Consider the following 15,862-nt stretch of genomic DNA (forward strand, 5'->3'; position numbering starts at 1 on the left):
CTCTGTCCATGACCTTGGGCTATAGGGCCAGAAGGAGACAATGCTTCTTGCCTTTCTATGTGACTTCTTAAAAGGAAAGGGAGAAGGGTCACAAGCCCCTTCTCCCTGCTCCTGTCTGTGAGGTAGATTTGCTCTCAGTCAGATCAGAGGGCAAATTCGACTGTCTACTCCATTCTGTATTCATGAGTGTATTTCTTCAATTTACCTTAATAAATTTACCTAATACTTCTTAAACAGACTCCTATGGATTTATCACTTTAACTACCGGGGCCCCAGAAACAGATCAAGCCACAGCACTGTCACTCACATTCAGAGGGCATAGATTGGTCCAATGCAGGATCCCCAGCTGTCAGTCCAGAGTACATGGGCTCCCACTAGCTCTGGTCAACTGTCTCTGTGGTTTTCCCTATCATACTCTTGACCCCCCTTGCTTGTATGATCCCTAGTCTCTCTCTTTAACTGAACTCCAGGAACTCAATCCAGTTGTTCCCTATGGATCCCTTCATCTGCTTCCCTCAGTTACTGGATGTAGGTTCTAGGATGACAATTATAGTAGTCACTAATCTGATTACAAGGGAAGGCCAGCTCAGGCACTTTCACCACTATTGCTAGGTCTCTTATCTCGGTTTGTCCTTGTGAATTCCTGGGAATTCCCCTAGCACCAGGTTTCTCCCTAACCGCATAATGGCTCCCTCTTGATTATCACAATATTTCTTTCATTGTTCTCCCTCTCCACCCCTCCCCCAAATCAGCCATCTTGATCCCTCCTGTTCCCCTTCCCCCTCCCCTCCCTTCTACCCCTATCTCAGTTTGCCCAGGAGGCAAACTATTTGCCCTTCCTGGGGCCCTCCACTCCTGTCCCTCTTAGGGTCCTTCTATTTACCTAGCTTCTCTGGTGTGGATTGTAGCCTGGTTATCCTTTGCTATGCATCTAATATCCACTTATGAGTGAGTACATGCTGTGTTTGTCTTTCTGGGTCTGGGTTACCTCACTCAGGATTTTTTCTAGTTCCATCCATTTGCCTACAAATTTCATGATATCATTGTTTTTTACAGCTGAGTAATACTCCATTGTGTACATGCACCATATTTGCTTTATCCATTATTTAGTAGAGGGGCATCTAGGTTGTTTCCATGTTCTGGCTATTATGAATAATGCTGCTATGAATGAAGTTGAGCAAGTGTCCTTCTGGTGTGACTGAGCATTTTTGGGTATATGCCCAATAGTAGTGGTATTGGTGGGTTTTGAGGTAGATTGACTCCCAATTTTCTGATAAACTTCCATACTGATTTCCAGAGTAGCTGTACAAGTTTGCACTTCCACCAGCAGTGGAGGAGTGTTCCCCTTACTCCACATCCTCTCCAACATAAGGTGTCATCAGTGTCTTTGAACTTAGCCATTCTAACAAGCATAAGATGGTATCTCAGTGTTATTTTGATTTGCATTTCTCTGATGACTAAGGATGTTGAACAATTCCTTAAATGTCTTTCAGCCATTTGAGATTCTTCTGTTAAGAATTCTCTGTTTAGCTCTGTACCCCATTTTTTAATTGTATTATTTGGTATTTTGATGTCTAGTTTCTTGAGTTCTTCATGTATTTTGAAGATCAGAAGTGTCAGATGTAGGGTTAATGAAGATATTTTCCCATTCTGTCAGCTGCTATTTTGCCTTATTTAACATGTCCTTTGACTTACAGAGGCCTCTCAGTTTCAGAAGATCCCATTTATTAATTTTTGCTCACAATGTCTGTGCTACTGGTATTATATTCAGGAAATGGTATCCTGTGTCAATGCATTAAAAGCTACTTCCCACTTTCTCTTCTATCAGGTTTAGTATAACTGGATTTATGTTGAGGTCTTTGATTCATTTGGACTTGAGTTTTGTGCATGGCAATAGATATGTATTTATTTTCATTCTTCTACATGTTGACATTCAGTTATCCCAGCACCATTTGTTGAAGATACTTTCTTTTTCCATTATACAATTTTGGCTTCTTTTTTCTTTTTTCAACAATTAGGTATTCATAGGTGTGTGGATTAATGTCAGGGTCCTCAGTTTGATTCCATTGATCCGCATTCTGTTTTTATGCTAGTACTAAGCTGTTTTTATTACTATAGTTCTATAGTAGAGCTTGAAGTCAGGGATGAAGATACCACTGGAGTTCTTATATTGTACAAGATTGTTTTGACTATCCTCGGGGTTTTTGTTTTTCCATATGAAGTTGAGTGTTTTTCTTTTGAGATCTGTGAAGAAATGTGTTAGGATTTTAATGGAGATTGCATTGAATCTGTAGATTGCTTTTGGTAAGATTGCAATTTTTACTATGTTGATCCTACCTATCCAAGAGCATAGGAGATTTTTCCATTTTCTGATATCTTCAATTTCTTTCTTCAGAAACTTAAAGGTCTTGTTATACAGGTCTTTCACCTATTTTGTTAGAGTTTCCCCAAGATATTTTATGTTATTTGTGGCTATTATAAAGGGTGATGTTTCTCTGATTTCTTTCTCAGCCCATTTATCATTTGTGGATAGGAGGGCTACTTTTTTTGTTTGTTTGTTTGTTTTTAGTTAACCTTGTATCCTGCCATATTACTGAAGGTGTTTATCAGCAATAGGAGTTCCCTGGTAGAATTTCTAGGGTCACTTGCGTATACTAACATATCATCTGCAAATAGCTGAAGTTTGACTTCTTCCTTTTCAATTTGTATCCCCTTGATCTCCTTTTGTTGTCTTATTGTTCTAGCTAGAACTTCCAATACTATACTGAACAGATATGGAGAGAGCTGACAGCCTTTTCTTATTCTTGATTTTGCTGGAATCACTTTGAATTCCTTTTCATTTAGTTTGATGTTAGCTGTTGGCTTGCTGTATATTGCCTTTATTATGTTTAGGCATGTTCCTTTTATCCCTGATCTCTCCAATACCTTCGTCATGAAGGGGTGTTGTATTTTGTCAAAGGCTTTTTCAGCATCTAATGAGATGATCATGTGTTTTTTTTCTTTCAGTTTGTTTATATGATGGATTATGTTGACAGATTTTCATATGTTGAACCACCCCTGCATCACTGGAATGAAGCCTACTTGATCGTGGTTGATGATTTTTGATGTGTTCTTGGATTCCATATCATATATTTTAACTACAGTTTCCCATCCTCCAATTCCTCTCAGTGCTCTCCACCTCTCTTTGCACCCAGACCTGCCCACATTCTGTCTCTTGTTAGAAAGCAAACAGGCATCTAAGGAATAATACTAAAACAAAATATAGTAAGATAAAACAAAACAAAACAAAGTAGAGCAAAAATGAAGCAAAGGAAAGAGCCAAAAATAAAGCACAAGAAATACATCTAAACATTCTTGTGCAGCCATCATCAGAGAAACTTTGTCCTGTAGGAAGTGGGAACAAATATAGAGACCCACAGCCCATTGATACATAGAAAGTGAGAGAGTTCTTGGAACACACAGTCCTAAATGGGATGTCTCCATCAAATCCCTCCCCTCAGAGATCAGAAGAGGAGGCAGAAAGAGTGTAAGAGCCATAGGGGATCGAAAACACCAAGGAAACAAGGCCTTTCAAACACAGCACTGCTGACCCACATTTGACCTCATAGAGATTGAGGCAGCATGCACAGGGCCAGCACAGGTCCTCACCAGATGGGCTCCTAGATCGGGAAAGAGAAGTGTATATTTGCTTCCAGCCCTAACCCAGAAGCTATATCTAAATGATAACCACTTGAAAATGAAACAAACAAACAAACAAGGAAACAGTTTTCTCCAAACTACTCATAAGGGTAGGCCCCATGTCCAGCAGGAGATGGCGAACAGAAAACAGATTCAGTGGCTTCTGGTATTGTGCTTTTATGGGACCCCTGTAGGTGCAAGCACATGTGTCTTTGCTTCTCTTTTTATAACAATATTTACTGAATAATGCATTTCATTGGAACAAATTTGTACTAGCATAAAATGAAATACTACATAAATAATTTATAAAAAAATTTTCCAAAATTATAATTTTCTGATGATAATAATTAGTACTCTAATATATAATTAATTATATTATTAGATTAGTGAATACATCACATTTATAAAATTAAAATATTTTGCCTCTGGATGGTTTCTTCTCTATCCAAATATCCATATTCTCTGCAAATCAAAACCATATTAATTGCCAATTTTTGTACTTTGCAAAATATGCTTCTAATCATATATAAAACATTTACAAAGTAAGCTAGTTTTTTAAGTGTGTTTAACAGTACCTGTTTAAAAAATACAATGGTAAAGTTCAACCATCATTATAAAACAAAAAAGAAAAATAAATTAATAGTAGTCAGTAAAATGTCAGCAATTAATTCTCAGGTCTACAAAAATGGTATACCAGTTATAGGAAGACTGAATCATTTTGTAAAATAATATATTGTTCTGTAATTTAAAAAATACCATGCCATAAGATAGTAATTGTATGGTGTTATTTTAGGAGACCATTACTGTATACATCCATGTGGTTTTACTTTAAAGAAATAATAAAATATTGAAAATATCTCTAAGAATCCTCAAAACACTCAGGAGGAAAAGGCAGATGGATCTTAATGAGTTTGAGGCCATCCTGTTCAACGTAGAGAGTTCCAAGGTAGGCAGTGGTACATAGAGAGACCTACCTCAAAAACCTAAAAAAATTAAAGAACAAATCAAAAGAATGATTAATGGTTGTGGTGACTGATGTGGTCAGGGGAAAAAATAAAGGCATTTCAAGGGTCAGTCAACAAATATACATGGCAATAAATATGTATTCTCACACGCTGTTATATCAGAAAGAGATTTATTTGAAAGAGACACACATGATGTCTAACTATGCTGTACACAAAGACAATTAATTTATAGCTAGAACACTAGGTACTCATGGTACCACAAGATTTAGAGGGTCAATTTCATTAGATGACTAGAACCCGAAGTGCCAGTACGGGGGCTTAAAGAGATACCTTAGCAAATAAGAGGACTGGCTGTTCTTTCAGAAAACCCAATTTAGGTTCATGAGTTCATGCAGCAGCTCACAACCATCTGTAACTCCAATTGCAGGGGGGCCCAATATCTTCTTCTGACCTCTGTGGGCACCAGACATATATATGTTCTACATACATATGTACAGACAAAACTCACACATATAAATTAAAAATAAATAAATCTTTAGTGAAAAATGTTCAGCAGCAGTGTTTCTAATCTGTGCTTCATAAGAAAAGGAAGTTTAGCTTCTGGGCAGCTCTAGTGATATATTGTGTATCAAATAAAGCTTGCCTGAGGATAAGAGGACAGTGCCAGCCACTAGATTAAACATAGAGGCCAGGCAGTGGTGGTACACACCTTTAATCCCAGTACTTGGGAGTCACACACCTTTAGTCCCAGCACTTGACATCCCATGCTTTTGCTACCAGTATTTGGGAAGCGTAGACAGCATTCATTCCAGCACTAGGGGGGAAGTGATACGGCTGGGAGAACAAAGGTATATAAGGCATGAGGAGACAGGAAATAGAAGCCTTTTTGGCTGGAGGCCTTTTGGCTGAGGACTCAGAGGCTTTCAGTCAGAGGATTTGTCAAGATAGGGCTGGAGAGATGGCTCAGCTGTTAAAAGCTAGGCTCACAACCAAAAGATAGGATCTCGCCTTCTATTCGGTCTAAGGATTTGGTAGTGGTGAGAAATTTCTCTAGTGGCTTGTTCCTTTAGCTCTCTGATCTTTCAGCATTTACTCCAATATTTGGCTCTGGGTTTTTTATTATAAGACAACTAGCATTTGAGCAACAGACGGCCTGGGGTTACATAGGCCACCTTCCCTCCCCTCCTATACTACTAAACTGGTGCACTGAAGTGCAGTGGCAGGTGGAGTGGAAGAAACAGTCATTGGAATCACTTTCATTTTCTTTGGTTCCAACAAAGCAACCTTAGTGAAGTTGCCTACGGGCTAAAAAATCGCCACAAGAAGGTGTTGTTCTCCACATACTACTTACTGCCAACAAACTGCTGTGACTGTCTCACCTGCTCAGGAGTTTGTGTCAGGAGCACAGCAAGAGTTCACCCACTCGGTCGTCTTGAAAGGAGACACTGGAGAGTGAGTTCTGAAAAATATCAGTAAGAACTTACAAGAATATCTTTCCCCCATCAAAAATGTAATTACCATATACAATTGGAGAAGGCTGATGCACATGGCCTGTTGACAAAATAGTGAGAAGCCAAGAGGCTGAGACTGGTGGTAGATAGGAATTGAGGTGGGAAAAGTGAAAAGGCCATGGAGGACCTGGACTATCAAAAAGTATTCGGACAATACAGAGAGGCTCAGTACTCACTGAACTTAGCAGTCTGGAAGTGATATGACAGGATTTGTTTGCAATAACAGGAAGATTGATGGTGGTCAGAGGGTAGCGCTAAGAAAGAAGGATTAGTAAAGGAAAGATACCTCAGGGACAATGGGCCATTTAACCCAAGCAGTCTAGAGAGAATGACCTTGAGTCAAAGTCTTTTTTAAAACTCTACTGTTTACCAGAGACTTCCAGCTGGCTGGGAAGAAGGTCCATTTCTGTGGACCAGTAAGGAAAAGCTGGGAGACAATCCGCAGCAAAAATACCTGGCTCACATCAGGACATTTCTTCTGGACCTCTGATGGGCTCAACTAGCAACAGATGATGCTCATCCAAATCAAGTATTAGGAGCTCAGGAACACTGTTGATTCCCCATTTACAGCGACTATCAAGCAGCAACCTAAATTCTGAGGATTAAATGTATCTATCACTAAGAAAAAAAGAGTCCAAGAGTCCTCAAAATGCACTATGTTCAAAAATGTCATAATCATTTAACACATTGTATGTTGACAATATGTGCATATAAGCAGAATAATTACTTATGGAATAATAGAGAGAAATATAATTTTCCTGAAAGTGGAAAGTGGTCCACAAACTTTTTTAAAGTCATTAACCTGTCAGAGAGTGGTTTTGGGGTTTTTGTTTTTGTTGTTGTTTCTTTGTTTTTGTTTTGCTTTTTATTTTAAAACAACAGCAACAAAACAATTGTAATGCTCAGATCTTATAAAGTAGAAACTAAGCCAGTATTCTTGGGAGAACTTGATAGATACTTTATACACATATAAAGGTGATGTTTTTTCTTTGTACAGTTGACCTACTTGATTTGATCAGAATAATTTACAACTATGATATGGTAGGAATGACCACAATATGGTCAGTTACATCTGAGTAAAAGAAGTTATTAATATATTGAATCTATACAAATGAATAATATTACAAAGTAAAACTGTTAGACCAATGTACTGGTTTCTGAATTCTGGGAGGCTACAGGGTTGCAGATACTGATAAAATGTTTAATTTTTATTTATAGAAGCTTAGTCAACAAACTGAGCAATAGAAATAGACTAACAAAGAAAAGATATTCTACTCTAGGGATATAGAATAGTAGCAGAGGGATTGTGTAGCATGCACCAAGCCCTAGGTTCAATCCCCAGTGCTGTAAAAATAGACATCCCTTAATTCCATCACAAATCGAATAATGATGTTTCTGCCAAATAGCTACAATGAGACTTTCTTCTTTGCACATATGTGGACTCAAACACTGGGCTTTAAGGTAGCAATCTGATTCTGCTGTCTGCCTCTAGACTGACAAAGGGTCATAAACTTCCTGACTCAGTCCATGCTTGGGACCATGAGTTGTTAATGTCTTCTTAGCTTGGAAGCTTGTAATTGAATCTATTCTTTAAAATATAAATTGCCCAGAAAACCTATTGCACTTCCTTCCAAGAAGCTCTGAGACTATTTTCCTTCGTTGAAGACATAGATTTCAGCTTTTCTATTACACTAAAATCTACAGGAAAATATCAGAAAGTAAAAACTCACTTGGTAATGAGACCACGAAGTTACTGTTGTGCTAATATAAGAATTACCTATTGTACTGCAGTCAATAACCTTATTGTTAGAGCTTCACTATATTTTTAATAGAAAGAAAAAAAAAACTGTCTTATAGTAGTATGAGCACTAAGAAATTTCTAATGCCTTCCTATAAAATATCTAATATTTAAAATATTTCTATTAATAAAACAAAATATGTGACACTAGAGGCGAATGGTGGTGACATACACCTTTAATCCCATCACTCGGGAGGCAGAGGCAGGTGGATCTCTGTGAGTTTGAGGCCAGTCTGGTCTACAAAGCAAGTTCCAGGAAAGGTGCAAAGCTACACAGAGAAATCCTGTCTCGAAAAACAAAAAACGAACAAACAAAAAAGTGACACTAGGAGAACTGAACATCTCTTCCAATTAGATGATTTTTTTTGCATGTATTTTTTTACATTGATAATTAGGAAATCTATTGGGTTGGCAAGATTGTTCAGTGGGTAAAGGTATTTTGCTGTGGGATGTGAACATGTGTTGCTCTGATTGGTTGATAAATAAAGCTGTTTGGTCAATGGCGAGGCAGAATAAGGTTAGGCAGAGCATTTAAACTGAAGAGATGGGAGAAGAAAGGAGAGTGAGAGAAGACACCAGCCTGCTGCCCAAGGAGCAACAAGATACCAGCAGACCAGTACTGTCATGGCCAAGTGGCAATGTATAGATTAATAAGAATGGGTTAATTTAAGATGAAAGAGCTAGCTAGCAAGAAGCTGAAACCATAAGCCATACAGTTTGTAATTAATATAAGCCTCTGAGGAATTACTTTATAAGCAGATGTGGGACCCGTGGGTGGGAGAGATTCATCCAGACTGCTGGGCAAGGCAGGACTGGAGAAACTTCTGTCTACGAATGGTGCCCATATGTGACAGCAAGAGTTTCCACCTAAAACCTGAGAGAACTTAAAAAGAGTTTCTACAATGGTGCTAAAAACAGCTTCGTAGTTCATGTCTCTCATTACCAGCCACAGTACAGAGACACATTCCCTGGTTGTGGCAGGCTTCAGCTGCAGCATGGTGGATTCCCACCATGGTTCACGGAGGTGTCTCTAAGCCTTGCAGCACACTGCTTGACAGATTTAGCTTTCACCAATACAGACAAAAAAAAAAAAAAAAAAAAAAAAAACGGTTTCTGGGCTACACGCTGCTTAATGGAGGCATAGACCCACTGCTTCCCAGAGTTGGCAGTGAGCATGGCTCCCAGAGCTCCTAGTAAAAGTACCTCTGCAATGTTGAAAAGTCAAGCAAGGTGGAGCCAGAAGCCAAGGCTTCTGCTTCAGTCCTAGCCATGTTGCAGTCTAAAGCAATGATCAGAAAAGGATTATAGATGCACAATAAGACAGATTCAGATGGAATAAACCTCAAAATGTTTTACAATGTGTGTAAAAGTGTACATAGGCTTGGAAGAGAGAGGGAAAGGAGTATAGGCAGTTATATAAAGAAACAGATGTCTTAAAAATTAAAGTCTTTATAGAGAAAGTAAAAGTAATATAAAAAATAAGCCATGTAAAGATGGAAATTATACAGAGAGTCTGGATTAGATTGGCACTGGGATTTTTAACTGCAAAGAGACGTTGGATTGTAGGCGCTACTCAGTTAAACCAATATGTATATTTTAAAGGTATCTTGACTTCAAAATTTATGTCTAAGAATATGTTTCTTTGGAAAAGAGGTTCTGCTTTTGTTTCCACAGAAGATGAGAAGCTATGGATTGCTTCCAGGCTAAAATGGTTTGATCAACCATGACCCCCTGAAAGGTCAATACAGCCTCAGAGATTACTATAGTCAAGGTATAACTATAATTCTTAGTTTTTTTCAGGATCCCCATAAGATTGCCACTGGCCCCAATCAGCAGTAAGTAGTAGTATGGGAAGCACAAATTCCCAAAATATTGTTTATAAATGTTTATTTTTATCCCAAGGATATTGATTATAAATACAATCTCTTTCTAAAAAAGAAAAGAGGATATTATAAATATGATAGGATGAAAGGGTAGATTAGGTAGATTATCGAATCTACTTTTAAAGAGCAACAACTTGTTTAAAATGCTTTACATTGCTATGGAATTTGGTTTATTGATGCAAATTAAGCTACTTTTGTTATACTGTATATATTTCTGCTCCTGTTTGGGATGTTACGTTTGTAAGCTCATTTGAAATTATAGTGTATAGTTGTGAAATACAGATTAACAATTATTTGTCTATGATAATCAAACTCGTAGTCATGTTAGCTTTCTAGATATACATAGAAATATTTCAGTTAGTTAGATAAGCTGCAAACACTTCAAAGACTTAGGGAATATGGCATTTAAAATGTTTTAAAAACTTAGATTGTTCTGGACAGTGAGACATGTCTTCTCCTAGCAGCACCAATTTACTTCAAAGAGGAAGATGGGCATCGAAGTCACTCCATATGGAGTTTATCTTCTTCTTGACAAAACTGGTCATTTGGGCAAGGAACTGCTCTTGCCTGGACTACTTGACAATATGTTGCATAGACTGGACATGCAGGACCCATGGCAAAGTGACCACTAAACTTTGCCTAAATAGGGTGAGATGGTCCTTCAGGTTCCTGCCTCACAGATAAGACTGCCAGACATTCTGCAGGACATGGGGTAAAATGACTGATAAACTTTGCCGGAATGGGCAGAACAGCCCTTAAAATTTCCTGCTTCACTGAAAGTTATGCCAGAGATTCTAGGCCTGTAGGCTGATGATAGATGTCCCAGTGTTACAGAGGAATTTTGGATGTCTGTCCAGGCAGCCAGATGTCTCTGTCATTTCTAGAATTATGGAAGTTGCTTGCAATGCACTTCCTGTTTACTTTTGTAATATTATATCCTTCTGGGTTCTTTGATGTAGGTGAAGACTAGATACTTATAATTTTCCTTAGTTGTGATAAAGGATAGATTAGATATAAAACTTTGGACTCACAAAATATAGGATAGATGATAGAATGTTTTCTTTAATTTTTCCAAGTACAAATAAACTGAATACTGTAACTGTAATTCTTTCTTGATAACTGTTTATGTAATTTTAATATGTTATAGTTAAAATCTTCCATTTTGATTAGACAGAAAAGGGGAAGTGCTGTGGGATGTCCTTCTGTATGATGTCAATATGTGTTATTCTGATTGGTTGATAAATAAAGCTGTTTGGCCAATCGTGAGGCAGAATAAGGTTAGGTGGAACATTAGAACTGAAGAGATGGGAGAAGAAAGGAGAGTGAGAGGAAAAGCCAGCCCACCGTCCAAGGAGCAACAAGATGCCAGCAGACCGGTACTGCTACAGCCACGAGGCAACATATAGATAAATAAGAATGGGTTAATTTAAGACAAAAGTGCTAGCTAGCAAAAAGCTGAAACCATAGGCCATACAGTTTGTAATTAATATAAGCCTCTGAGGAATTATTTTATAAGCAGATGTGGGACCCGTGGGTGAGAGAGATTCATCCAGACTGCTGGGCAAGGCAGGATTGGAGAAACTTCTGTGTACAGTGTTTGCCACAGAATCCTGGCAACCTGAGTCCAATACCTAAAACCCACATGAAAGTGGGAGAAGAGAACAGAGTCCAAAATGTCCTCTGTCCTCCAGTGTCACAGCACACACCATGCCACACAGACAATAATCTATGATGAATAAATATATACCTATCAATAAACAGGTTTCTATTTGCTTTGTTTTTCAACTGGTTTATAAAGTTTTCTCATTCCCCAGACCTATTATAAAATCCAAAACATGTCTCTAAATAAAAATGGTAGCCTCAAATTTTTCATGCATTAAATTCTAGTTTAGGAAAATAAAATCAAATACTTTCAAATGTCTGGTGAATACATGCAAATATAATTATGGATAACTGTAAATCAATGTCTTGATCACATATTTAATCAAAGAGATAATAAAATATTTTAGAAATAATATCTGTAAGATAGTACCAAAATTGATAAGCTCTTCTCTTTCTAGACAATAAAGAAACTGTATTTTCTGATTCTGTTACCTTAAATGATCTAAACAGAAAAGGGGCAGCCATTTTAGGGAAATAGCAAACTACATACAAAAATAAGTAATAAATGTTATTTCTTCCTGATATGAGACTTGAGATATTTTAATCACTTTGATGGGTGGAAATTTATGTTCCTGCCATAAATTTCTATAGCATTTGAAAGAAAATGCTTTAAATAATTTTTATTTTATATAAACACATCCAAATGAACCCCTTTGTAAAACTTAAATTTATATTTGTCTTTTTATGCTTAAATATTATGAAACAGATGTGGAGAGATGACTCGGTCATCAACAGTGCTTATTGTTCTTATAGGGAACCCAAGTTGTGTACCCAGCTCTTGCATTGGGTGGCCCACAGTTACTTGTTACTCCAGCTCCAAGGTATTTGATGGCCTGTTCTTAGGTTCATGGGCACCTCTCTCTCATGCACATACCCACATAAAGATACAAATTGTTCTAGTTTGTTTTTTGGCACCTTGATATAAGATGAAATCATTGGAGAAGATTAATTGACAAAATGTCCCATTAGAATGATATGGAGACATTGGGGCATTTTTTAAAATTGATGTTTGATGTAAAAAGGCTCAGTGCACTGTTGGTGGTTCCAAGCCTGGACAAGTAGTTTTCAAGTGTTTAAGAAAATAATCTGAGCAAGTCATGAGGAGTAAAGCAATAGACATCACTATTCCATGGTCTTTATTTCAGTTCCTACCTCCAAGTTCCTGCTTGAGTTCCTTCCCTGACTTCTATCAATGATGTGGAAATGTAAGCAAAATAACCCTTTTTGTTTTAGTCATAGTATTTATCATAGTAATGGAAAGCAAACTAGGACACAAACATATATATGCACAATTAAAAAGAAAATCATTAATAATATTATAAACCAATGCAAATGAAAATATTTTTAAACTTTATACTTTAGGATTTTGACTAAAATATGTTTGACATTATGAAACAAGAAGACACTTTAAGAAAATTACTTTTTTTCTTCTGATGAGAAAACTTTATTACATTATGTTACATACAAACTTGTTTTGTCTTATGTAATATTTCTTCTAGTATAGTTGTAAACTACCATATTAGTTATAAAATTCAATAAAGCAAGTGAACTTTTCACAGAAAAAAGCACTGGGAGACATTTCTATAAAATACTTTAGCAGATCAAGAAATCTCATTACCTATAGCCATATATATCACATTTTCTACCTTCTTAAATTGACATAGATGAACATATTACTTGATACTGTCCTCAAATGAAGCCAACGGAGATTGAAAATATAATTAAGAACATAATATAATCCATCTCTCTATACTTATAATTTCTTTGTATTGAATGATATTTTTCAGTAACTTCATATCATACTATTCTTGGCAAAATGCATCTTTATATCTTGTCCATATTTGCCAAATGGACTTTGTGATCTTAATGTATTTAGTTTTGAATTATTTGGCTTTGCCCTAGCCCTGGACTATCTAGTCTCAGGTTCTTGGTCATCTAAGCAGTGGTGTATATGGGTTCCATCTTGTACAGTGAGACTTAAGTCAAATAAGATGTTTGTTGGTTACTCCCACAAGCCTTGTGCCATCATTGCTTTAGCGTATCTTGCAGGCAGGACACCATTGTAGATCAAAGGATTTGGGGAATAGGTTGGTATGGTGGTTTGAATAAAACTGGTCCCCATGGGCTCATAGATTTGAATGCTTGCTCACCAGGGAATGACTTTATTAGGAGCGGTGGACTTGCTCGAATAGGTGTGGCCTTGTTGGAAGAAGTGTGTCACTGGGGGTAGGCTTTGAGGTTTCAAAGGCCCAAGCCAGGACCTGTGTCTTTCTCTCTTCCTGCCGCCTAAGTATTCAGATTTAGAACTTTCAGCTCCTTTTCCAGCACCATGCCTGCTTGTGTGCTGCTGTGTTTCACCCTGTGCTTTCTGCTACACTGATAATGGACTAAACCTCCAAAACTGTAAGTAAGCCTCAAATAAATGCTTCCCTTTATGAGAGTTGCCATGGTCATGGTGTGTCTTCACATCAATAAAACACTAAGACAGTGTTTATGTTTCTCCTTTATCAGTCTGCAGAGTACCTTCTTGTATCTAAGAGGCTGGGACTTTGGGGTGAAGATTCTATGTAGGCACCAGCTTCATTTCTCCATGTTCATTGAGTTATGTAGGTGTTGTCTTCAGCAATGGGGCCTTGCTGTCAATTTGTGTGGAACAGCCACAGTCTTGGCAATGGCCTGGGTTATTTCGAGATGTCAATGGCACCCCTTTGGGGTTTCCCATGGACCTGTTTTGACCAACAACTCAATTAATTGTAACCCAGTCTTGGTACTGGAAGCTTTATTTGGTGACAAGAGATGGCCAGTTGGGGCTCTGTCTCCCCCACGTGGTTATTCTGTTTTGATTTACTTCATATATGAACATATTTTAGGAAGCTTCTGTGGTATTAAGTTTTCATACTACCCCTCAAATGCCCCATAATTTCAGCTGTCTTTCTCAATGTTCCCTTCCTTGCTCCACTTTCTCCTCCTGCTCCTGACTTGATCCTCCTGTTCAGCCCCCCTTGAAGGAGCAGCTTTCCTCTAGGCCAAGACACCCTGCTCCTGAGCTCCTCCTCACCCACACTGTACACTACCGCACCAGTTACAGACTCTGCAGCACCCACTGGAGCAGGTTTGGGGTGAGTCCCTGTGACCTCCTCTTGACCACACACCTGCCCTGTCCTGACAAGGCTAACTTCCTGCTTAGCTACAAACTGTCCTGCTGTGTACCTCCCTTAGACACATTGATCACTGGGATCTTTGTTTTGTGGCTTTCTTCTGCTCTGCTGTTCCTGGCTTCCCTGAAGAGGGTCCTGGAAGCATTCCCTGGACAAGCCCCATTGACTGGCTTGACAGCAGCATTTATAATCAATTCATAGGATGCTTAAATCCCAGCATGTCCCCCACCAAACTGTCAACAGGTAGGTTTCTCAACTAATTCTGCTCTGCCTTACTTACCTAGATCCTACAATAGCTTGGTAAGGCCCTTGGACTACAGAAATTAAGACAGATAGATGTCTGCCCCACCTACCGTGTCCTCACCTGGGACCTAATACAGTGGCAGACGGGAGTCACCACTTATCTTCAGGGTGAGATTCTGTTCCTCTGCCTTCCACCTAAAGCAGACAGTGCGCTAACTTGACTCCCCTGCTTCTTCTCTAGGCTGTTTCCCTTCCTCTAGTGGGGCACAAATAGGTGCTAGCCTTGGTCTTCTCTCCTCTTACTCCTTCCTGCCACTAAAGTTCTGGTTCCATCTTTTCCTTTGTTTACAAACTACTTCTGAATAGTTGTGTTAGTTTTGTTCAGTGTTCATTCTTATATACTCACCATTGCTACTGCTACTAATGCCAAATGTTCATCCTCCCATATTGCCTGCCTTTTCCTCACCAAGACACTCAGGGGAAGGGACTAGGGCACAGCAGGTGGGTTTGCCAGCTAAAAATACCACACTCCAAGAAAAATGGGGTCCTGCCCCTTTAGTGATGGAGCAGAGTGAAGAGGGAGGCACTTTGATATGGAAAGGTGTAGGGACTACCTTCTCACCTTGTTCTATGGAGAAAAGGTGGCCATTATTTGTCCTAGCCTAGGGATCCCCTCTGATTTCCTATTTGCAGTTACTTGCATTAAAAAGTAGCCTTTTCTGGACTGAAAGAAAAGATTTCTTCTTTCTAAAAACAATGATACCTAAATTTTATGTATCAACAAGTAGTTCAAGTCCATTATATAAATTTCTCAAGGATATATTTGTAAGACCAAAAACACTCTAAAATGTGCATATCTTAAGTTTGAACACCCTGTATAACAAATATCTACAAGGAAACAAACCAAGCTGTAGATGACATGTCTCTAAATCTCAATTTATGCATGTTTACCTCACATAGTAAT

This window comes from Peromyscus californicus, unplaced genomic scaffold (genome assembly GCF_007827085.1).
Source record: "Peromyscus californicus insignis strain IS unplaced genomic scaffold, ASM782708v3 Scaffold_10__1_contigs__length_136768540, whole genome shotgun sequence".
NCBI lineage: Eukaryota > Metazoa > Chordata > Mammalia > Rodentia > Cricetidae > Peromyscus > Peromyscus californicus.